Raw genomic sequence first — 25,770 nt, forward strand, 5'->3', positions numbered from 1 at the left:
CAGAAGACATAGGCCATTGTTCATATGAGCCTGAACGTTGACTCTTGAGTTGATGTTTGTTGCAGCTGTAACGACACAGCATTTGTTATTGATTAGGCCAGATGCGTCTTATGGTAGGTCAAGAGACCTAAGCCATTGTTCATATGAGCCTGAAAGTTGACTCTTCAATTGTTTGTTGCAGCGTATTGTGCTGCTATCCTTAGAGGACAGGGACACAGGGTCATTGAACAAGCGATGTTTGCCAATATGTTGATTACCGATTGTATCAGTCCATGCAGCTGGTTGACTTGCAAACATTGAAGGACAAACCATGCAGATTGATTGAATACTGGAACAATGAGAGTTGACCTCATCCCACCTTCCCTCTGACCTGTGGATTATGGCCTAGAGGACAGTTGTGGATATAAATAGGGAGCTTTATCCTTTTGCAGTGAGACTCTACAGAACAGCAGCCATGGAAGCATGACTCCAACCAGAGGTATACAGATTTGACACTCTACAGGACGCCAGCATAAGGGACCACAAACCCAGCTGGAGGAATACAGATCTAATTCATTGAACATCACTGAACCCATGGAGACGTTCGAAGAAGCCAGGTTGTGACCCTCAGGTAACCTGGCCCCATGGAGAAGTTCAGAGAAGCCAGGTTGGGACAATCAGGTCACCTGGCCACATGCATCAATGGACTGTCAGCTTCCTAAGCTTGTCGTTACCTCCCCTCTGTGGTGCCCGACAAAAGCAGGGTGCCACTGGTGGGGGTAGTCGGTCCTGGAAGCCTTGAAGTCACAGATGGTGTAATTCATGGTGAGCCAGCAGATCAGTGAGACTCTGTAATTTGACACCATCTTGTGTTTTTTGTTGTGAATTTACCTTTTGGCTCCCTCTAGTGGCTACTAGTGATTTTACTCTGGGTATGTCTATCATCCCTTGTATGCTCACCTGGGTCGTTAGGTCAGGGGTGTTGCTATATAAGCTCCCTGGACCTTCAGTTCAATGCCTGGTGTTATGACCCCAGTGGACAGGGTCTCAGAGGAACGTGTAAGTCTGCAAGATACAAAAATCCAGCTCATAGGGCTATGGTAACTGGGTTGACCAAATAGCTACTCCTAACGCCAACACTAGAAGTAGCCGGGGATCATGCCTACGGTGATCGCTAGATGACTCGCGCCAGCCGGAGAATCTAACTACCCCTAGGAGAAGAAAACAAAGACCTCTCTTGCCTCCAGAGAAAGGGACCCCAAAGCAAGATACAAGCCCCCCACAAATAATAACGGTGAGGTAAGAGGAAATGACAAACACAGAAATGAACCAGGTTCAGCAAAGAGAGGCCAGCTTACTAATAGCAGAATATAGCAAGATAACTTATCTGGTCAACAAAAACCCTATAAAAATCCACGCTGGAGATTCAAGAACCCCCGAACCGTCTAACGGTCCGGGGGGAGAACACCAGCCCCCTAGAGCTTCCAGCAAGGACAGGATACAGATAGGAACAAGCTGGACAAAAATACCAAACAAAACAAAAGCAAAAAGCAATGAAGCAGACTTAGCTTGAAAAACAGGAACCAGGATCAGAGGACAAGAGCACAACAGATTAGCTCTGATTTCAACGATGCCAGGCATTGAACTGAAGGTCCAGGGAGCTTATATAGCAACGCCCCTGAACTAACGGCCCAGGTGAGGATATAGGAAAAGACAGACGCTCCAGAGTCAAATCACTAATGACCACTAGAGGGAGCAAAAAGCAAAATCACAACAGTACCCCCCCCCTTAGTGAGGGGTCACCGAACCCTCACCACGACCACCAGGGCGATCAGGATGAGCGGCGTGAAAGGCACGAACCAAATCGGCCGCATGAACATCAGAGGCGACCACCCAGGAATTATCTTCCTGACCATAGCCCTTCCACTTGACCAGGTACTGAAGCCTCCGCCTGGAGAGACGAGAATCCAAGATCTTCTCCACCACGTACTCCAACTCGCCCTCAACCAACACCGGAGCAGGAGGCTCAGCAGAAGGAACCACAGGCACAACGTACCGCCGCAACAAGGACCTATGAAACACGTTGTGGATAGCAAACGACACAGGAAGATCCAGGCGAAAGGATACAGGATTAAGAATTTCCAATATCTTGTAAGGACCAATAAAACGAGGTTTAAATTTGGGAGAGGAAACCTTCATAGGAACAAAGCGGGAAGAAAGCCACACCAAATCCCCAACACGTAGTCGGGGACCCACACCGCGGCGGCGGTTGGCAAAGCGCTGAGCCCTCTCCTGTGACAACTTCAAGTTGTCCACCACAAGATTCCAGATCCGCTGCAACCTATCCACCACAGAATCCACCCCAGGGCAGTCAGAAGGTTCCACATGACCCGAAGAAAAACGAGGGTGGAAACCAGAGTTGCAGAAAAACGGCGAAACCAAGGTGGCGGAACTAGCCCGATTATTAAGGGCAAACTCAGCTAACGGCAAGAAGGTCACCCAATCGTCCTGATCAGCAGAGACAAAACACCTCAAATAAGCCTCCAAAGTCTGATTAGTTCGCTCCGTCTGTCCATTAGTCTGAGGATGGAAAGCAGACGAAAACAACAAGTCAATGCCCATCCTACTACAAAAGGATCGCCAGAATCTGGAAACGAACTGGGATCCTCTGTCTGACACAATATTCTCAGGGATGCCGTGCAAACGAACCACGTTCTGGAAAAACACAGGAACCAGATCGGAAGAGGAAGGCAGTTTAGGCAAAGGAACCAAATGGACCATCTTGGAGAAGCGATCACATATCACCCAGATAACAGACATGCCCTGAGACACCGGAAGATCAGAAATGAAATCCATGGAGATATGTGTCCAAGGTCTCTTAGGGACAGGCAAGGGCAAGAGCAACCCGCTGGCACGAGAACAGCAAGGCTTAGCTCGAGCACAAGTCCCACAGGACTGTACAAATGACCGCACATCCCTAGACAAGGAAGGCCACCAAAAGGATCTGGCCACCAGATCTCTGGTGCCAAAAATTCCTGGGTGACCTGCCAACACCGAGGAATGAACCTCGGAAATGACTCTGCTGGTCCACTTATCAGGCACAAACAGTCTGTCAGGTGGACAAGAATCAGGCCTATCAGCCTGAAATCTCTGCAACACACGTCGCAGATCTGGAGAAATAGCTGACAAGATAATACCATCCTTAAGAATACCAACAGGTTCAGCGACTCCAGGAGCATCAGGCACAAAGCTCCTGGAAAGAGCATCGGCCTTCACATTCTTTGAACCTGGTAAATACGAGACAACAAAGTCAAAACGGGAGAAAAACAATGACCAGCGGGCCTGTCTAGGATTCAGGCGTTTAGCAGACTCGAGATACATCAGATTTTTGTGATCAGTCAAGACCACCACACGATGCTTAGCACCCTCGAGCCAATGACGCCACTCCTCAAATGCCCATTTCATGGCCAACAACTCCCGATTGCCCACATCATAATTTCGCTCCGCAGGCGAAAACTTCCTAGAGAAAAAGGCGCAAGGTCTCATAACAGAGCAACCAGGGCCTCTCTGCGACAAAACGGCCCCTGCTCCAATCTCTGAAGCATCCACCTCAACTTGAAAGGGAAGCGAGACATCAGGCTGGCACAAAACAGGCGCCGAAGTAAACCGACGTTTCAACTCCTGGAAAGCCTCCACGGCAGCAGGAGCCCAATTAACCACATCGGAGCCCTTCTTGGTCATATCCGTCAAAGGTTTCACAATGCTAGAAAAGTTAGCGATAAAACGACGGTAGAAGTTAGCGAAACCCAAGAACTTCTGAAGACTCTTAACTGACGAGGGCTGAGTCCAATCAAGAATAGCTCGGACCTTGACTGGGTCCATCTCCACAGCAGAAGGGGAAAAAATGAACCCCAAAAAGGGAACCTTCTGTACACCAAAAAGACACTTTGAGCCCTTGACAAACAAAGAATTTTCACGCAAAATTTTAAAGACCATCCTGACCTGCTCCACATGCGAGTCCCAATTATCAGAAAAAACCAGAATATCATCCAGATAAACGATCAGAAATTTATCCAGATAGTTCCGGAAAATGTCATGCATAAAGGACTGAAAAACTGAAGGGGCATTAGAGAGCCCAAAAGGCATCACCAAGTACTCAAAATGACCTTCGGGCGTATTGAATGCGGTTTTCCATTCATCCCCTTGCTTAATGCGCACAAGGTTGTACGCACCACGAAGGTCTATCTTGGTAAACCACTTGGCACCTTTAATCCGGGCAAACAAGTCAGACAACAGCGGCAAAGGATACTGAAATTTGACAGTGATCTTATTTAAAAGCCGATAGTCAATACAAGGCCTCAAAGATCCGTCCTTTTTAGCCACAAAAAAGAATCCCGCACCAAGAGGGGAAGAAGACGGACGGATGTGTCCTTTCTCCAGAGACTCCTTGATATATGAACGCATAGCGGTATGTTCAGGTATCGACAGATTAAACAGTCTTCCCTTAGGAAATTTACTGCCTGGAATCAAATCTATTGCACAGTCACATTCCCTATGAGGAGGCAATGCACTGGACCTGGACTCGCTAAAGACATCCTGATAATCAGACAAGTACTCCGGAACTTCCGAAGGCGTAGAAGAAGCAATAGACACAGGCAGGGAATCCTCATGAATACCACGACAGCCCCAACTAGACACTGACATAGCCTTCCAGTCAAGGACTGGATTATGGGTCTGTAACCATGGCAGCCCCAAAACAACCAAATCATGCATTTTATGTAGAACGAGAAAACGTATCACCTCGCGGTGTTCAGGAGTCATGCACATGGTAACCTGTGTCCAATACTGCGGCTTATTTTCTGCCAATGGCGTAGCATCAATACCCCTAAGAGGGATAGGATTTTCTAATGGTTCAAGAATAAAACCACAGCGCTTAGCAAATGAGAGATCCATAAGACTCAGGGCAGCACCTGAATCTACAAACGCCATGACAGGATAAGATGACAGTGAGCAAATCAAAGTTACAGACAGAATAAACTTAGGATGCAAATTACCAACGGTGACAGGACTAACAACCTTAGATATACGTTTAGAGCATGCTGAGATAACATATGTAGAATCACCACAGTAGTAGCACAAGCCATTCCGGCGTCTATGAATTTTCCTCTCATTTCTAGTCAGGATTCTATCACATTGCATCAAATCAGGTGTCCGTTCAGACAACACCATGAGGGAATTTGCGGTTTTTCTATCACATTGCATCACATCAGGTGTCTGTTCAGACAACAACATGAGGGAATTTGCGGTTTTGCGCTCCCGCAACCGCCGGTCAATTTGAATAGCCAGGGACATGGTATCATTCAGACCTGTGGGAATGGGAAAACCCACCATAACATTCTTAATGGCCTCAGAAAGGCCATTTCTAAAATTAGCGGCCAGTGCACACTCGTTCCAATGTGTCAGCACGGACCATTTCCGAAATTTTTGGCAATACACCTCAGCCTCGTCCTGGCCCTGAGACATAGCCAGCAAGGCTTTCTCTGCCTGAATCTCAAGATTGGGTTCCTCATAAAGTAAACCGAGCGCCAGAAAAAACGCATCAATATCAGCCAATGCCGGATCTCCTGGCGCCAACGAAAAAGCCCAATCCTGAGGGTCACCCCGTAAGAATGAAATAACAATTTTTACTTGTTGAGCAGAGTCTCCAGACGAACAAGGTTTCAGGGACAAAAATAATTTACAATTATTCCTGAAATTCCTAAACTTAAATCGGTCTCCTGAAAACAGTTCAGGAATCGGAATCTTGGGTTCAGACCTAGGATTTCTGGTAACATAATCTTGTATACCCTGCACACGAGCGGCAAGCTGGTCCACACTTGTAATCAAGGTCTGGACATGAATGTCCAGACCTTGATTACAAGTGTGGACCAGCTTGCTGCTCGTGTGCAAGGCATACAAGATTATGTTATCAGAAATCCTATGTCAGAACCTAAGATACCGATTCCTGAACCATTTTCCGGAGACCGATTTAAATTTAGAAATTTCAGGAATAATTGTAAATTGTTTTTGTCCCTGAGACCCTGTTCATCTGGAGACTCCGCTCAGCAAGTAAAAATTGTTATTTCTTTTTTACGGGGCGACCCTCAGGATTGGGCCTTCTCGCTGGCGCCAGGAGATCCGGCATTGGCTGACATTGATGCGTTTTTTCTGGCGCTCGGTTTGCTTTATGAGGAACCCAATCTTGAGATTCAGGCAGAAAAAGCCTTGCTGGCGATGTCTCAGGGCCAGGACGAGGCCGAAGTGTATTGCCAAAAATTTCGGAAATGGTCCGTGCTGACCCAGTGGAACGAGTGTGCATTGGCTGCAAATTTTAGAAATGGCCTTTCTGAAGCCATTAAGAATGTGAAGGTGGGTTTTCCCATTCCCACAGGTCTGAATGATTCTATGGCCCTGGCTATTCAAATCGACCGGCGGTTGCGGGAGCGCAAAACCGCAAATCCTCTCATGGTGTTGTCTGAACATGGAACCTGATTTAATGCAATGTGATAGAATCCTGACTAGAAATGAGCGGAAAATTCATAGACGCCAGAATGGCTTGTGTTACTACTGTGGTGATTCTACACATGTTATCTCAGCATGCTCTAAACGTCTTACTAAGGTTGTTAGTCCGGTCGCCATTGGTAATTTGCAACCTAAATTTATTCTATCTGTAACTTTGATTTGCTCACTGTCATCGTATCCTGTCATGGCGTTTGTGGACTCAGGTGCTGCCCTGAGCCTTATGGATCTGTCATTTGCCAAGCGCTGCGGATTTGTGCTTGAGCCATTGGAAAATCCTATCCCTCTTAGGGGTATTGACTCTACGCCATTGGCAAAAAATAAACCGCAGTTTTGGACACAGGTTACCATGTGCATGACTCCCGAACATCGGGAGGTAATACGTTTTCTTGTTCTACATAAAATGCATGATTTGGTTGTTTTGGGTTTGCCATGGTTACAGACCCATAATCCAGTCTTGGACTGGAAGGCTATGTCAGTGTCAAGCTGGGGCTGCCATGGAATTCACGGAGATTCCCTGCCCTTGTCTATTGCATCTTCTACGCCTTCGGAAGTTCCGGCGTATTTGTCTGATTATCAGGATGTCTTCAGCGAGTCTAAGTCCAGTGCACTGCCTCCTCATAGGGAATGTGACTGTGCAATAGATTTGATTCCTGGCAGTAAGTTTCCTAAGGGGAGACTGTTTAATCTGTCGGTACCTGAACATACCGCGATGCGTTCATATATCAAGGAGTCTCTTGAGAAGGGGCATATCCGTCCTTCTTCTTCCCCTCTTGGTGCGGGATTCTTTTTTGTGGCCAAAAAGGACGGATCTTTGAGGCCTTGTATTGACTATCGGCTTTTAAATAAGATCACTGTCAAATTTCAGTATCCTTTGCCGCTGTTGTCAGATTTGTTTGCCCGGATTAAAGGTGCCAAGTGGTTCACCAAGATAGACCTTCGTGGTGCGTACAACCTTGTGCGCATTAGGCAGGGCGATGAATGGAAAACCGCATTCAATACGCCCGAAGGTCATTTTGAGTACTTGGTGATGCCATTTGGGCTCTCTAATGCACCTTCAGTTTTTCAGTCCTTCATGCATGACATTTTCCGGAAGTATCTGGATAAATTTTTGATTGTTTATCTGGATGATATTCTGTTTTTTTCTGATGATTGGGACTCGCATGTGGAGCAGGTCAGGATGGTTTTTGAGATTCTGCGTGAAAATTCTTTGTTTGTAAAAGGCTCAAAGTGTCTCTTTGGTGTACAGAAGGTTCCCTTTTTGGGGTTAATTTTTTCCCCTTCTGCTGTGGAGATGGATCCAGTCAAGGTCCGAGCTATTCATGATTGGACTCAACCCTCGTCAGTTAAGAGTCTTCAGAAGTTCTTGGGTTTTGCTAACTTCTACCGTCGTTTTATCGCAAATTTCTCTAGCGTTGTTAAACCGCTGACGGATATGACCAAGAAAGGCTCTGATGTAGCTAACTGGGCTCCTGCTGCCGTGGAGGCTTTCCAGGAGTTGAAACGCCGGTTTACTTCGGCGCCTGTTTTGTGCCAGCCTGACGTCTCACTTCCCTTTCAGGTTGAGGTGGATGCTTCGGAGATTGGGGCAGGGGCCGTTTTGTCGCAGAGAGGCCCTGGTTGCTCTACTATGAGACCTTGTGCCTTTTTCTCTAGGAAGTTTTCGCCGGCAGAGCGAAATTATGATGTGGGCAATCGGGAGTTGTTGGCCATGAAGTGGGCATTTGAGGAGTGGCGTCATTGGCTCGAGGGTGCTAAGCATCGTGTGGTGGTCTTGACTGATCACAAAAATCTGATGTATCTCGAGTCTGCTAAACGCCTGAATCCTAGACAGGCCCGCTGGTCATTGTTTTTCTCCCGTTTTGACTTTGTGGTCTCGTATTTACAAGGTTCTAAGAATGTGAAGGCCGATGCTCTGTCTAGGAGCTTTGTGCCTGATGCTCCTGGAGTCGCTGAACCTGAGGGTATTCTTAAGGAAGGAGTTATCTTGTCAGCTATTTCTCCAGATCTGCGACGTGTGTTGCAGAGATTTCAGGCTGGTAGGCCTGACTCTTGTCCACCTGACAGATTGTTTGTGCCTGCTAAATGGACCAGCAGAGTCATTTCCGAGGTTCATTCCTCAGTGTTGGCAGGGCACCCGGGAATTTTTGGCACCAGAGATCTGGTGGCCAGGTCCTTTTGGTGGCCTTCCTTGTCAAGGGATGTGCGGTCATTTGTTCAGTCCTGTGGTACTTGTGCTCGAGCTAAGCCTTGCTGTTCTCGTGCCAGCGGGTTGCTCTTGCCCTTGCCTGTCCCGAAGAGACCTTGGACACACATCTCTATGGATTTCATTTCGGATCTTCCGGTGTCTAAGGGCATGTCTGTCATCTGGGTGATATGTGATCGTTTCTCCAAGATGGTCCATCTGGTTCCTTTGCCTAAGCTGCCTTCCTCTTCTGATCTGGTTCCTGTGTTCTTCCAGAACGTGGTTCGTTTGCACGGCATTCCTGAGAATATTGTGTCGGACAGAGGATCCCAGTTTGTTTCCAGGTTCTGGCGATCCTTTTGTGGTAGGATGGGCATTGATTTGTCGTTTTCCTCCGCTTTTCATCCACAGACTAACGGACAAACGGAACGAACTAATCAGACTCTGGAGGCGTATTTGAGGTGTTTTGTCTCTTCTGATCAGGATGATTGGGTGACCTTCTTGCCGTTGGCTGAATTTGCCCTTAATAATCGGGCTAGTTCTGCCACCTTGGTTTCGCCATTTTTCTGCAACTCCGGTTTCCATCCTCGTTTTTCCTCGGGACATGTGGAGCCTTCTGACTGTCCTGGAGTGGATTCTGTGGTGGATAGGTTGCAGCGAATCTGGAATCATGTGGTGGACAACTTGAAGTTGTCACAGGAGAAGGCTCAGCGTTTTGCCAATCGCCGCCGCGGTGTGGGTCCCCGACTTCGTGTTGGGGATTTGGTATGGCTGTCTTCTCGATTTGTTCCTATGAAGGTCTCCTCTCCCAAATTTAAGCCTCGATTCATTGGTCCTTACAGGATATTGGAGATCCTTAATCCTGTGTCCTTTCGCCTGGATCTTCCGGTGTCGTTTGCCATTCACAACGTATTTCATAGGTCCTTGTTGCGGCGGTACGTTGTGCCTGTGGTTCCTTCTGCTGAGCCTCCTGCTCCGGTGTTGGTTGAGGGCGAGTTGGAGTACGTGGTGGAGAAGATCTTAGATTCTCGTCTCTCCAGGCGGAGGCTTCAGTACCTGGTCAAGTGGAAGGGCTATGGTCAGGAGGATAATTCCTGGGTGGTCGCCTCTGATGTGCATGCGGCCGATTTAGTTCGTGCCTTTCACGCCGCTCATCCTGATCGCCCTGGTGGTCTTGGTGAGGGTTCGGTGACCCCTCACTAAGGGGGGGGTACTGTTGTGAATTTACCTTTTGGCTCCCTCTAGTGGCTACTAGTGATTTTACTCTGGGTATGTCTATCATCCCTTGTATGCTCACCTGGGTCGTTAGGTCAGGGGTGTTGCTATATAAGCTCCCTGGACCTTCAGTTCAATGCCTGGCAACGTTGATATCAGAGCTAATCTGTAGTGCTCTTGTCTACTGATCCTGGTTCCTGCGTGATTAAGCTAAGTCCGCTTTCTTGCTTTTTGCTATTTGTTTTTGTTTGCATTTTTGTCCAGCTTGTTCATTATCTGTATCCTTTCCTTGCTGGAAGCTCTAGGGAGGCTGGAGTTCTCCCCCCGGGCCGTTAGACAGTTCGGGGGTTCTTGAATCTCCAGTGTGGAATTTTGTTAGGGTTTTTGTTGACCATATAAGTTATCTTACTACATTCTGCTATTAGTAAGCGGGCCTCTCTTTGCTAAACCTAGTTCATCTCTGTGTTTGTCATTTCCTCTTACCTCACCGTTATTATTTGTGGGGGGCTTGTATCCTACTTTTGGGGTCTATTCTCTGGAGGCAAGAGAGGTCTTTGTTTTCCTCTTCTAGGGGTAGTTAGTCCTTCGGCTGGCGCGAGACATCTAGCGACCAACGTAGGCATGTTCCCCGGCTACTTCTAGTGTTGGCGTTAGGAGTAGATATATGGTCAACCCAGTTACCACTGCCCTATGAGCTGGATTTTTGTACTTCGCAGACTTGCTGATATCTCTGAGACCCTCGCCATTGGGGTCATAACAGTTTTTGCTGGGACTGTTCTATATGTTATTATAAAGTATTGGCACACTGTTGCCCTCACCAAGTGTTGTATGAGTGGTATTATGCCCATGGCAAGGAGTGCGGAAGTTCAGTGGGATGATCCCTGGTCCATGTGTCCTGGCCAACGGACGAGAACACCCACTGACCCCTGTGTCTCCACAAACTTCATCTATCACAGCGCTTTACATACATGCAACCACAGGGAGAACATAAAAACTTCCAGATGTCGACCTTGGTGGGGATTGAACCCAGGACCACAGCGCTGTAAAGCAACAGTCGTGAACCACCGAGCTGACGACTGTGTCACATGAGAAGCTCAGCTCTGCTGCACCTGAGTCATCATTTCTGTCTCAGGTCCCAGAATTACCTGAGTAATGAACAGAATCATTATATAGTAATATCATTCACACTAATTATAGTACTACAATACTCAACATCATCGGACTGCTGCAAAGAAGAAACACCCAGAAATCAGACTGTAACGACAAAATAGTGACAATATGTGCTGCTGAGCCAGAGGCAAAAACAGGATTACCACTGCAATACATTGCCCACACATAGTACATCTATATGCCGCCAACATAGGCCCACACGTGGTACATCTACAGTGCCTTACGAAAGTATTCGGCCCCCTGGAACTTTCCAATCTTTTCCCACATATCATGCTTCAAACATAAAGGTACCAAATGTAAATTTTTGGTGAAGAATCAACAACAAGTGGAACACAATTGTGAAGTTGAACGAAATTCATTGGTTAGTTAAAATTTTTGTGGAAATTCAAAAACTGAAAAGTGGGGCGTGCAATATTATTCGGCCCCTGTAACTTAATACTTTGTTACACCACCTTTTGCTGCGATTACAAGTCACTTGGGGTTTGTCTCTATCAGTTTCGTACATCGAGAGACTGACATTCTCGCCCATTCTTCCTTGGCAAACAGCTCGAGCTCAGTGAGGTTTGATGGAGATCGTTTGTGAACAGCAGTTTTCAGCTCTTTCCACAGATTCTCGATTGGATTGAGGTCTGGACTGTGACTTGGCCATTCTAACAACTGGATACGATTATTTGTGAACCATTCCATTGTAGATTTTGCTTTATGTTTGGGATCATTGTCTTGTTGGAAAATAAATCTCCGTCCCAGTCTCAGGTCTTTTGCAGACTCCAACAGGTTTTCTTCAAGAATGGTCCTGTATTTGGCTCCATCCATCTTCCCATCAATTTTAACCATCTTCCCTGTCCCTGCTGAAGAAAAGCAGGCCCAAGCCATGATGCTGCCACCACCATGTTTGACAGTGGGGATGGTGTGTTCAGGGTGATGAGCTGTGTTGCCTTTACGCCAAACATATCGTTTGGCATTGTTGCCCAAAAGTTTGATTTTGGTTTCATCTGACCAGAGCACCTTCTTCCACATGTTTGGTGTCTCCCAGGTGGCTTGTTGCAAACTTTAAACAACACTTTTCATGGATATCTTTGAGAAATGGCTTTCTTCTTGCCACTCTTCCATAAAGGCCAGATGTGTGCAGTGTACGACTGATTGTTGTCCTATGGACAGACTGTCCCACCTCAGCTGTAGATCTCTGCAGTTCATCCAGAGTGGTCATGGGCCTCTTGGCTGCATCTCTGATCAGTCTTGTCCTTGTTTGAGATGAAAGTTTAGAGGGACGGCCGGGTCTTGCTAGATTTGCAGTGGTATGATACTCCTTCCATTTCAATATGATCGCTTGCACAGTGCTCCTTGGGATGGATAAAGTTTTGGAAATCATTTTGTATCCAAATCCGGCTTTAAACTTCTCCACAACAGTATCACGGACCTGCCTGTTGTGTTCCTTGGTCTTCACGATGCTCTCTGTGCTTCAAACAGAACCCTGAGACTATCACAGAGCAGGTGCATTTATACGGAGACTTGATTACACACAGGTTGATTACATTTATCATCATTAGGCATTTAGGACAACATTGGATCATTCAGAGATCCACAATGAACTTCTGGAGTGAAAGTACAGGGGCCGAATAATATTGCACCCCCCAATTTTCAGTTTTTGAATTTCCACAAAAATGTAAAATAACCAATACATTTCGTTCAACTTCACAATTGTGTTCCACTTGTTGTTTCTTCACCAAGAATGTACATTTGGTATCTTTACGTTTGAAGCATGATATGTGGGAAAAGGTTGGAAAGTTACAAGGGGCCGAATACTTTCGCAAGGCACTGTATGTGCCGCCAACATAGGCCCACACCTAGTACGTCTATATGCCGCCAACATAGGCCCACACATAGTACATCTAGAGTTTTGCTCAAAGGTTTAAATATCCAGGCAGAATTTTTGCTTTCTTGGCCTTTTTTCAGAGAATATGAATGATAACACCAAAACTTTTCCTCCACTCATGGTTAGTGGTTGGGTGAAGCCATTTATTGTCAGACTACTGTGTGTTCTCTTTTTAAATCATAATGACAACCCAAAACATCCAAATGACCCTGATCAAAAGTTCACAGTACCCTGGTGATTTTGGCCTGATAACATGCACAGAAGTTGACACAAATGGGTGTGAATGGCTACTATTAAAGGTAACATTCTCACCCGTGACTTGTTTGCTTGTAATCAGTGTGTGCAAAAAAGCTGAGTGAGTTTCTGGGATCCAGACAGACTCTTGCATCTTTCATCCAGCCACTGACCTTTCTGGATTGGGAGTCATGGGGAAAGCAAAAGAATTGTCAACGGATCTACGGGAAAAGGTAGTTAAACTGTATAAAACAGGAAAGATATCAAAGGAATTGATAATTCCAGTCAGCAGCGTTCACACTGTGATTAACAAATGGAAAATCAGGGGCTCGGTAAAAACAAAACCACTGTCAGATAGACCAACAAAAATGTCTTGCACAACTGCCAGTAAAATTGTTTGGATGCAAAAAACCCCCCACAAATAATATCAGCTGAAATACAGGACTCTCTGAAAACTAGCGGTGTGGCTGTATCCAGAAGCACAATAAGGAGGCACTTGAAGAAAAACGGGCTGCATGGTCGAGTCGCCAGAAGAAAGCCATTACTGTGCAAATGCCACAAAGTATCTCGCTTACAATACGCAAAACAGCACGGAGACAAGTCTCAAAACTTCTGGAACAAGGTAATTTGGAGTGATGAGACCAAAATTTAACTTTTTGGCCACAACCATAAACGTTACATTTGGAGAGAGGTCAACAAGGCCTATGATGAAAGGAACACCATTCCTACTGTAAAGCATGGAGGTGGATCGCTGATGTTTTGGGGATGCGTGAGCTACAAAGGCACAGGAAACTTGGTCAAAGTTGAAGCAAAGATAAATGCAGCACGTTATCTGCAAATACTGGAGGCAATTTTGCATTCATCAGCCAGGAAGATGCGCATGGGGCGTACTTGGACGTTCCAACATGACAATGATCCAAAACACAAGGCCAAGTCGACCTGTCATCGGCTACAGCAGAACAAAATGAAGGTTCTGGAGTGGCCATCTCAGTCTCCTGACCTCAGTATCATTGAGCCACTCTGGGGAGATCTCAAGAACACAGTTCATGCTAGACAGCCCAGGACTTTACAGGAACTGGAGGCTTTTTACCAAGAAGAGTGGGCAGCTTTACCATCTGAGAAAATAAAGACCCTCATCCACAACTACCACAAAAGACTTCAAGCTGTCATTGATGTTAGAGGGGGAACACACGGTATTAAGAAATGGGGGATGTGAACTTTTGATCTGGGTCATTTGAATGTTTTGGGTTGTCATTATGATTTAAAAAGAGAGAACTCAGTAGTCTGACAGTAAATGGCATCACCCAACCACTAACCATGAGTGGAGAAAAAGTTTTGGTGTTATCATTCATACTTTCTGAAAAAAAGCCAAGAAAACAAAAATTCTGCCGGGGTGCGTAAACTTTTGAGCACAACTGTATATGGTGCCAACATAGGCCCACACATAGTACATCTATATGCCGCCAACAAAGGCCCACACATTGTTACATATATACTGTACTGTGTTATACATGTCTCTCTACTGTCACATAGTGCCCATATAAATTGTGCCATACATACCCGTCTACTGTCACACAGTGACCATATTTGTAGATTGTGAGCCTTCGCGGGCAGGGTCCTCACTCCTCCTGTACTGTACTGTATTTACTGTTGTATTGTTTAAGATTATTGTACTTGTTTTTATTATGTATACCCCTCCTCACTTGTAAAGCACCATGGAATAAATGGCGCTATAACAATAAATAATAATAATATAAACTACTAATACCATATGTACTATTTGTGATCCTTTACCACCATACAGTGCCCATATAAACTGTGCCATACATGTCCCCACCACTGTCATACAGTGCCCATGTATACTGTGTGATATATGTCCCTCTACTGTCATGCAGTGCCTACATAAACTACCAGTACGATATGTACTATTTGTGCTCCGTTACCATCATACAGTGTCCATATCAACTGTGGCATAAATGCACCAAATGCATACAAAACATGGGCAGGATTCAAGGGATTCCAGAGCCGTCTTCCTCTAGGAATAAGGGTAGATGGGAAGGAGCAGTATGTGACTGCAGGATCAGCATACCACAGGGACTTGTAATGATGGAGACACATAGATCTGCGTAGGAGCTGTATACACAAAACGGTGGAATTTGGTGAAGGCTGTTTGCATATTTTCTGCAGTTTTCATTTGATATCATCTGAGTATATAAAATCAGTACCAGTGGAGCCCCCGTATCCTCCCCGTACACCCCTGTAATAAATTGAGACCTTTCATTTCCTGAGCCGTCCAGTCCTGGTCTCCAAAGGAAAGCAAAATTCTCCAAAAACTTCTGAAATTTAATGTCTTTGTTTTAGAAAATAAAGCATACGGCGTTAAGAGCCAAACTTCAGCCACGTTGCATTCATGTCCCGGATCCAACTTCAATAAAAAAAAAAAAAAAAAAAAAAAAAAAAAAGGATTGTGATCCTGTAATTGGCACCAAGTATAAAGGATTCGCTGCCAAAGGAGCGTGTAACATATTCCCGGGTCTGCGCTTGGGATGTAGAATAAACATATGAAGATATTATCGAGAATCCTGAATCCTGTCCAACGTGGTGCAAAAAAAAAAAATAGATGTGTGTCATTACAGCTCCAAGTGTGTACAGGGGGCTGGAAAAAAAACAAGCTGCCGGGAGGGGGCAGGGGTCTCAGCTGTGAGAGGCTGAAAATAGCCGAAGTGTACATGATCATCGGGCCAGGACCAGAGCCTCCTCTCATGGGACAGCGCAGAAGGAGCAGAAAATCATTATTAACATGGCGCACGGCGTCGCCTATACACCTGGCGAGCGCACAAAGTATACAACCTGCGGAAAACGATACAGTGACAATAAACACAGAATATACAGCGGCGTGTAAGGCCAGGACCACGCGAGGACACGGAGCGCTGGGTGTCGTGCTGCCATAAGACGCGTTCCGGTACGAATTGTGGTCAGCACAGTGGCTCAGTGGTTAGCACACAGTGGCTCAGTGGTTAGCACACAATAGCTCAGTGGTTAGCACTGCAGCCTTGCAGCGCTGGAGTCCTGGGTTCAAATCCCACCAAGGACAACATCTGCAAGGAGTTTGTATGTTCTCCCTGTGTTTGCCTGGGTTTCCTCCGGGTTCTCCGGTTTCCTCCCACATTCCAAAGACATACTGATAGGGAATTTAGGTTGTGATCCCCATCGGGGACAGCGATGATAATGTGTGCAAACTGTAAAGCGCTGCGGAATATGTTAGCGCTATCTAAAAATAAAGATTATTATTATTAAATTGTGAAATATTGAGAACATGGATGCGGTAAGAGCCGCAACAATCCAGAATCCTTCTAGAACGAGATCAGCCCTAGTAATAATGAGATTTAGGTTTAGGTGACGTGTGCAAATCGCAGGGAAGTTACCGCCGTGGTTTACACTGTCCCCGAGATGTTAAAAGCGACCATTGCAATCAATTCCGATGATGTTAGCGGTTTCACATCGTATACGGCTTCATTTGATAGAAAAACCACAATTTTTTGTTGTTGTTGCAAATAGGATCTAATTCACATGTCGGTGATTTTTCACTTACATAAAAAAAGATAATTTTCCATTGGTGCACTGGATCCGGTTTCAATAATTTTTGGTCCCTGCGGCTATTTCACTATTTTTACCATCTTTTTTTTCCTGTTTGCAAAAACATTTTTCTTTCCAAAAGTTTGTGAAAACTGGACAGCACCAGGACACAATTCAGGTGGTATCCATGTGACGCCAGTTTTGGGGGACCCAGTCACTTGAATTGGCAAGATTGATGAATAAATCAGATCAAACAGGACCTGTCTCAGTTTTGTCATGAAAAAAAAGTGAATGTCCCCATAGAGCTTATTACATGTGCGTGAAAATCACTGGCGACAAACACGGACGTGAGAATTCTTCCGGCAGATGCATTATTAGCTTTTTTCCGGAAATATGTTGTTATTATTTGCTGCAAATTTTTTTTAGACAAATCTATTACCTAAATGCACCAGAAAGCGTGAAAGCGTGCGTCCACATCACTCAGTGGGATCTTAGAAAGTGAACTGTCAACTTTACTATAACTGTATCACAACTTTATCAAATATTTACTACATCCATAACTTTGCTACAATGTCACAATATTTACTAGATTTAGATCAGAAGTTTACAGTCATTTTACCATAACGTTACAATATTTACTAGAACTTATCAACCCATTTAAGAAAGTTTGCATTGTATTTGGAGCAAAAAATATAAAAAGACCATAAAACACCAATAATTTAATAAAGCTAATTATCAATTGATTGATGCACATCCATTATTGTCACTTCTGGGCTCCACTATGATAGCTTCATCTGAAACATGGTTGGATATAGAAGTCCTAACACAAGACATCAATAATAAATCTCCATGAGTTGGTGTAGCCCCCAAAAGCCGTATTTCCAAAGATCTAAACATTTCTGAATTCGTCATTTGCCTATAATTGTACAAAGCTATAAGGGAATGATTGTCTCTACACAAAGAAATCAAAATTGTATTTTATTATACAAAATATATATATAAAGAGACATTTAAAAAAACAAACCTTAAAGACATTAACCATTGTTTTTGGTGAAGCTACCAGAACATATTAGACAATTGCTTAGATAGCAATCACCCAGTGAGAAATTTTCAAAAATATGCAAACAGAGCAATTAGAAGGTCATTCTATGTGAATCTTGCGGTCGTCTACAAAACTTAATTTTGCAAAAAATGGGGAAAAATGTTGCACAGCTCAACAGTTTATCCAAATGTGAGGCCTCAGACACACGTCCATGTTATGGATCTAAAGCACAGCGCCTGTTACGATCTCATGGTGGACTTGGGCAGAGGCGTCATTTGTAGCTTCTGGGCCCCATGCACCCACTAAGCAAGGGCATAACCACAATAGGTGCAGAGGTTGCAATCGCAACAGGACCCTGCAGACTAAGGGGCCCAAAAAGTCCTTATATGAAAAGACCAATATTATTAAAGACTAGCATAATTGGGCTCCCCATTACAGCTTTTGCATTGGGGCCCATGATCTTAAAATTACGCCACTGCCCACCTACCAATTTTATTATTTAATGTAAGGGTCACGGTGTCAGGTGTGACTGCTACCGCTGCACCGCCTAGAGTTATGTTCCCCCACCCTTGCCATGGTGTCCCCAATTTTTTGTGGCAAGAAAAGTGTGCATTTCAGTGCATTTTTCAGTTTAGCCATTAGGGGTGGGGGATAAGTGGCTGCCAGGTGTATTTGTGCCCTTTCATCTTTGGGGCGAAGCACACAAGAAATGTTGGGGTACTGTCAATGATCCCTCGTCTGCTGATCCTCAGAGGGATCCACCAAGAAGACTCCCAATGACCGTGCCGAGCCCGAGTATAAAACTGACAAGGATTTTGCAGGTGACGGCGTTAGATATCGGTTCATTTTACTGCGGCACTATTGGGAGGGGGCAGTGACAGCAGCTGACACCTGTTGTGGGGACTCATCCCGGGCCCAGTAGCATTACACAGACTCTGCAGTATACGACTCTGTCCGGTCTTGTCCTTGGCAAACCCCAGATATAAAGCCTGGAATCCTATATTCAGAAAATGTACATTGGGCCGTACGAGCCGCATGAAATCCCCAGCTGTCTGCACCATTTATATAAGAGCCGGCACGAGAATGTGCTGACCCGGCTTATTAATATCACCTCCATATAATCTGCAATAAAACCAACCGACGCCAGGTTCCCACGAAAGGAAAAAAGAAAATGTAAAGTTTTGTTTTCTTGGGAGTTTGTTGCGCGGATGTTCCAAAAACTAATAAAATGTTTAACCACAAAACCAATGTTGTCATTCAGATAAGTAGAGGACAAGGACCCCAGTGTAAGGCCCATCCTCCTGCTGGCACTCCTATCACCCTTCTTTCCCCCCCATGACATATTATATTGATAAATGGGGCGGGTTTTAGATGAAATGTGGCATAATACCGCCATATAGTAGCTAGCGTACACCGCTATATACATCCCCAATAACCACCAGTCATCTTCAGCCCCCAGGTAATGGTGGGTCCACGCAAGACACAGATAAATCTGCTGCAAGATCTGGAATGGGTGAAATCTGCAGCAAATCCTCATCCAAGCGCCTGCCCGACATGCAGATTTTGCAGCAGATTTCCGCCAGTCTGAATCCGTCGTGAATCTTCCTTAAAAAGCCGACATAATCCTGCTGACTGATTATCCCAATTACCAGTATCCACTGCTGAATCGTACTGGGTGGCTTTGGTTTGCCCTTAGGGTGGTTCCTATTCCAGGAAATTGCTGCCCCCTAAATATCGGCCCACACGGGTTTTCTGTCTTGGACGATGATTCGTAACTATCTCCCCTGACCGCAGCGCCCTGTTTGTTGTGACCGGGGTGGTGACTATTTCTGGGCCCTGGAAAGAGGGGCCCAGCGGCGTGTCTCCATCAGAGGCAGGGGTGTAACTGATAGGTGCAGGGGATAAATTGCACCCGGGCCCTGGAGACTAGAGGGGGTCCCAAAGGTCCCTTTGCCCCACATGAAAACACTAATACTATTAAAGACGTGTTAGTAGGTGGCCCACTGGAGATTTTGCATTGGGGCCCACAAGCTACAAGCCATTGACCAGAGGTGCATCGCTGACCGACGTGATTACTGGATTACAACTTTATTTTTGCCCCCCAACAATTTGCCTAGTTTCTGTGTAACACAAAAGGCTGCGTCCATTGGAAATGAGCATCTTACTTAAAATTAAATATTATTTTTTGCTTTTTTTTATTATTTCAGTAATATTCCAAGGTCAAAAATGAAAAAAAAAAGTCTAGTAGATGGAGGCCGGGATGCCCAAATGCCAATGACCTCGGTGCTCAGCCATGCCGGTGCCAGGCCACCAAGGAATACATTACACTATCTAGTATCAGGGCTAAACAATGAGCAGCCTGCGGAAAGTTTTGCCAGATCTCTAAAACTTTTTTCCCTATAAGTTCACATCACATTAACGAAGAACTCCGAGAACTGACCGGGAGGAAGACGAGAACCCAGACAGACAGATTCTGATTATTAATCATTACCAGATTTCCAAAGCCATGAATGTTCCTTACAGGTGGCAACGTTCTCCAAGAAAAGCGGCACTAATGCCGAAAGTTTCAGTTCTAGGATAACCAACAAGCCCCAAGTGGCCCCCTGTTTGCTGTGACTTGTAGTCCCTTGTGTCATGCATTAGTACCAGTCTTACCTTCTCCAGTTATAGGGTCAGTGCTCGGTGCCCTGTCCGGGGTCTAGACCAGGCCAATGAGTATTCCTGGCGGAGCGGTGCTAGGCCCCTGTGATGTGTGGCCCCCAGGATACGTGGATGCACACTAACACTGCGTCCAATCTGCGCTCTTCTGCTCCTCTCATCAGACTGGATGCAGTTTGGCTGCAGTTACTCCCAGCCTGCGAGTTTCCATAAAAGTCCTGCTTGTCAGGTCATCCACCACATTCCAGACAATCCAAAAGCAGCTCTCAGCTGTCGAGCACTCAAATGTTCCCAGTGCGACCCCCTGCACAGGAAACCACACTCCATTCTTCAGCCATGAATGAGAATAGGGGTCAGTCTGGAAGGGGTTAATTCTTCACTTTTTTTTTTTTCTCTCCCCCAGATTTGGGCGACTGTTAACAGGATCGGATCCAACGCACAAGGCGAAACATCTCTTATTAACTCTGCATTTTCCATATCGGAAAATTAATGCTCCTCCTCATAATATTTATAACTATTTGCTCAACTGGCAATTCCATAATCAGAAAGTCACCTGGTTTATGAATTTGGCGTAAAATCAAAAATGCTCCTTTTTTTCCATTAGAGCAAAAAGTTGCAGAAACCTTTAAAATATCACATGAAACTGTAACAATTGTATAACAAGTTATAGCAAACAAACAAAAAAGGAGGATATTTGTGAAAAAAAGGGCGACTTTTTAGAATAGATCGTCAGCAATATCGGGAATAGAAAAAAGCGCCCAAAATGGCGAACAAAGAAAAAAAAAAAACAGATGGAAGAATAGAAAAAAAAACTTAAAAGAAGAATTTGGGGGGCGCATGCGCGGACTCTGATGGAGCAGGAAGTGCTCGGCTGAGCTCCGCATCCCGAGGCTAAGTTTCCCCCCTTTTAAATACCGGAATCGGGTCTTTTTCACGGCGATCCGCTCCTCCTCACCTCCGAGAGCGCTGAGGTCCGCAATGCCCAGGAAAGCAGGCGCGGGACAGCCGGCTAGCCGCCCGATATCGGAACTCTTGGCGGGCAGCGGTGCAAGTAAAATGGCCGCCGCGCCTGTCCTCACTCCCTCTCACATCCCGGCGCTGCAGCTCAGTGAAGGGGCAGATGACGAGGATCTGAATAATGGAGGGGACGCTGTTATTTCAACAGCTGCACTCACCAAATCCCTCCAGGAGACCTTTCGCACAGAACTTTCTGCAGCCATGACTGCGGTCTCTACCCAGTTACAAGATATCTCCCAGCGCACAGCATGTTTAGAGGAGAAAATGGAGGCCACAGCAGAGGCCCTTAGTGAAGATCAGGAGACTCTTACACTCCATGCTGATCGCATCATGGACTTAGAGCTGCGTAGTGAGGACCTAGAGAATAGATCTAGAAGAGGTAATATCAGAGTGCGCGGCTTGCCAGAATCCTATGTGACATTAAAAGAGACAGTCACTGCTCTGTTTATTGCACTCCTGCCACAGGCAGATCCATCTTCATTACATGTCACAAGAATCCACAGGGCTCTAGGCAGAACACGTTCCTCAGACATTCCCAGAGACGTGGTCCTTAAGATGCAATACGAAGAATATAGAGATTTAATTCTTAATGCTGCAAGATCTCTATCTACACTTCCTGGACTTCCAGATTCTGTGAAATTGTTCGCGGACATAGCTCCGGCCACGTTGTTTCGCAGGAGAGCTCTTAAACCAATCACCATGGCACTACAGTCAGTGCAAGCGAAATATCGCTGGGGCTTCCCATTCTCTTTATCTTTTACACACAAGAATGAGCAGTATATTTGTCGTACACTGGATGAAGGCAAAAAGGTTCTAGAGCAAGCTGGAATTCCGCTTCCTGATGTTTTGCCTCCACTTCCGCAAAGAAGACCCAGACCAGCTAAAGAATGGCAGCAGGTCCCTGCGACTAGAAGCCAACGTTCGCGAATTACTTGACTGTTCCCTGGATTCTCCGGATTTAATTTTTGAAGACGTGGCTTTACATAGACTACGCCGGTTGACTTCGCTGAGTTATCTTCAGTTATCTGTTAATGATCATTAGACTGATCTATACATTCCCGATTTCGAATTCCTCTGAATATGCCCGCACCAATTTGTTCTCCTTATTCCCTTTGTTTATTATTTTTTTACCAGTTTTCCCATTCTCTCCTTCCTTCCCTCCCCTCCCTACCTCCTTCCTTCTCTCCTCCCCTTTCTCCTTCCCTATCCCCCCCTCCCTCCCTTGATTGGGCTAGTAATTAGAATGGGTACGGCCTCGGGCTCCCTACATGTTGCCCTATTTTGGTGATTCTCGGTTTACTTTTAATATGGTATTCCGGATCTCCATCTTTTGTGAGGCTAGAACTCACATTCTTGTTCTATTAATGTTATATGTGTTTGTTTTCCCTTGTTTTGTATCTCTCCTTTTGTTTTCTAGTAGATTTACCATACATTGCTCACTTCGCAGCTTTCAACGGTGGAGACTTGGCAGGCCTGGTCGAGTGTCTGAGTCTGTAAGCATTACTTGTATTTTTACTAATGTGTAGGGTTATTTCTCACAACGTAAAGGGTCTTAATTCGCCCATTAAACGGAGGAGAGCGTTCATAGATTACCGTAAGCACGGGCCAGATATCCTGTGTTTACAAGAAACCCATTTCTCCTCTTCTTCTTCACCTAAATTTTTTGACTCGAGCTATTCCCGTTATTTCCTTGCCTCTTGGGACAGAAAAACCAGAGGGGTTGCTGTATTGCTAAAAAATTCCTTCCCCTTCCATTTGACTGACTCATACTCGGACCCTGAGGGGAGGTTTTTGATACTACAGGGAACCCTACAGGGTAAAACAATCTGTATTATCAATAGTTATCTCCCTGCAAATACCCAGATCCGGGTTTTTAAATTAATTCTATCAAAGCTTTCCCAAATCTCATACCACCACCTGATTTGGTGCGGGGATTTCAACTTGGTCCTTGACCCAACTCAGGACAGTAGTGCAGTACAGAGGTCTGATGTTTCCAAGAGAGATAGGAAACGAGTTTTGCGCTTGATGAGGGAGAATAGATTGGTGGATGTCTGGCGGGAGATTAATGGGCAGGCAAGGGGCTTCACATTTTACTCACCAGTACACAAATCGTACTCTCGCATTGACTTACAGTTAACGACTGCAAACACTCTACCATCGGTCCTATACTCACGACATGTCCCATCAGCTTGGTCGGATCACGATTCTGTTCTGTCGGTCTTTAAATTTGACATTACCACGTCTGGTCTTTTTAAGTGGCGCTTAAATGAATCCCTGCTTACAGACCCCACTATATCTTCTCAACTCAAAGATGACCTTAAACTTTTTTTTCAAACTAATGTAACTAATGACTCCTCACCTGGTAACATCTGGATGGCCCATAAAAAGTTTATAACAGGCTCTATAATCAAGTTAGCCTCCACCAGAAAAAAAAATAGATCAGCTCTTCAAAATAGACTGGAAACCAAGCTGTTCAAGCTTGAACAGGCTAATCAGCTATCAACATCTCGCTATCTAATAAAACAAATCTCAGATGTCAAAAAACAGCTGACCTCATTGCTCACTGTTAAAACAGAGAAAGCCCTCGCCTGGACCAGAGCCTCCTTTTACAAGCAGGCAAACAAACCCTCCAGAATGCTAGCACGCCAATTACGCGCCAGAGAGTATTTAAACTCTATACCCTCTATAAGAGACGGCTCTGGACGTATATCAGCCCATCCAGAGGTTATCTATAAAGCCTTTTATGAATACTATCAAAAATTATACTCCTCTCCTCAAAACACCCCTTTGAATTCCCTGAACTCTTTTTTGGAAGGTGTTTCCCTTCCAAAAATCTCTGAACCTGCTATACAGCAACTCCAGTCGGAAATCCTTCCTGAGGAAATTTCTATGATAATCAAAAAATTAAAGTCGGGTAAGGCTCCGGGTCCTGATGGCCTGTCAGCCCTTTATTACAAAAAATTCGGAGATCACCTAGTACCCCACATTAAAAATTTCTGCAACGCCCTTCTTTCAGGCTCCCAAATGCCCCCTGAGTTTTATATTGCTCACGTAACTGTCATTCCCAAACCAAAACGAGATCACTTATTGGTTAAAAACTACCGTCCTATTTCTTTATTAAACGTCGATTTAAAAATTTTCACTTCCCTTATCACCGATAGACTGAACAAAATACTGCCCTCGCTCATACATAAGGATCAGGTGGGTTTTATCCCGTTGAGACAAGGACCTGACAACATACGTAGGAATCTCAATATTATCCACTCAGCGAACCGTACACAGAAGCCATTGATGGTACTGGCTCTAGATATAGAAAAGGCTTTTGATACAGTTCTTTGGCCTTATCTTTTTGCAGTGTTAGATAAATTTAATTTCCCTCAAAAGCTGATTTCTTGCCTTCAACTAGTATATGACAATCCATCAGCCTACCTCAAGCTCCCTTCCACTAAACCGTTATCTATAAATATACAAAGAGGTACTCGTCAGGGATGTCCCTTGTCCCCAGCGTTATTTGCTTTAGCAATGGAGCCGTTGGCCGCGGCTATAAGAGAAAATCCAAACTTATTAGGACCCTCAGGTCTGGGTGAAAAATACAAATTGAGCCTTTTTGCAGATGACCTTCTACTCACATTATCTAACCCCTACTCTACTCTACCCAACCTATTTTCGCTTCTACGTACATTTGAAAAAATATCAGGTCTCAAGATAAATGTTGATAAGTCAGAGGCCCTATTCGTTAACACCTCAAAGACTGATCAAGATAATTTGATTTCACAATTCGGCTTTACAAGAAAGGAACATTCCCTATCATACTTAGGAATTAACCTTACGACCCATAGATCTTCCCTTTTTAAGTGGAACTATTCTCCCTTAATTGCAAAATTTAAGACTGACATAGCAAAATGGTCTCGATTAAAAATTTCATGGCTTGGCCGGTTACACACTATAAAGATGGTTACTTTGCCGAGATTCCTGTACCTATTTAGATCGCTTCCCATTGCGGTCCCTTTGAAATGTCTCCGAGAGATACAGTCGATCATTTCCAAATTTATTTGGAATGGAAAAAGACCCCGTGTCAAACAAAACATAATGTGTTTACACAGAAAGTATGGCGGCATGTCAATGCCTAGTCTCTTGACATATTTCAAAGCAGCCCAAATAGCTCAATTGTCCAAATTATCTTCTAACAGTAATACTCCCAGGTGGGTGCAGTTAGAATCTTACTTCCTGCAACCTTATTCTCTTTGTGGCCTCTTATGGTCC

The 25,770-nt window shown here is 45.0% G+C and overlaps 1 protein-coding gene across 11 annotated transcripts in view; it reads right to left on the reverse strand.

The window, feature by feature from the left end:
* Positions 1-20,734, reverse strand: part of NEXN (nexilin F-actin binding protein) — a 60,791-nt gene extending 40,057 nt beyond the window's left edge. For 2 of the 11 annotated variants that reach the window (XM_077277192.1, XM_077277186.1), the window contains exon 1: positions 20,488-20,728. The gene's annotated coding sequence lies outside the window, so the exon portion shown is untranslated. Of the gene's footprint in view, positions 1-20,487 lie in introns of all 11 variants that reach the window. The other 9 variants (XM_077277195.1, XM_077277190.1, XM_077277196.1 and 6 more) reach the window with 7 other exon arrangements.
* Positions 20,735-25,770: the final 5,036 nt, after the last annotated feature.

Source organism: Ranitomeya variabilis, chromosome 8 (assembly GCF_051348905.1).
Source record: "Ranitomeya variabilis isolate aRanVar5 chromosome 8, aRanVar5.hap1, whole genome shotgun sequence".
NCBI lineage: Eukaryota > Metazoa > Chordata > Amphibia > Anura > Dendrobatidae > Ranitomeya > Ranitomeya variabilis.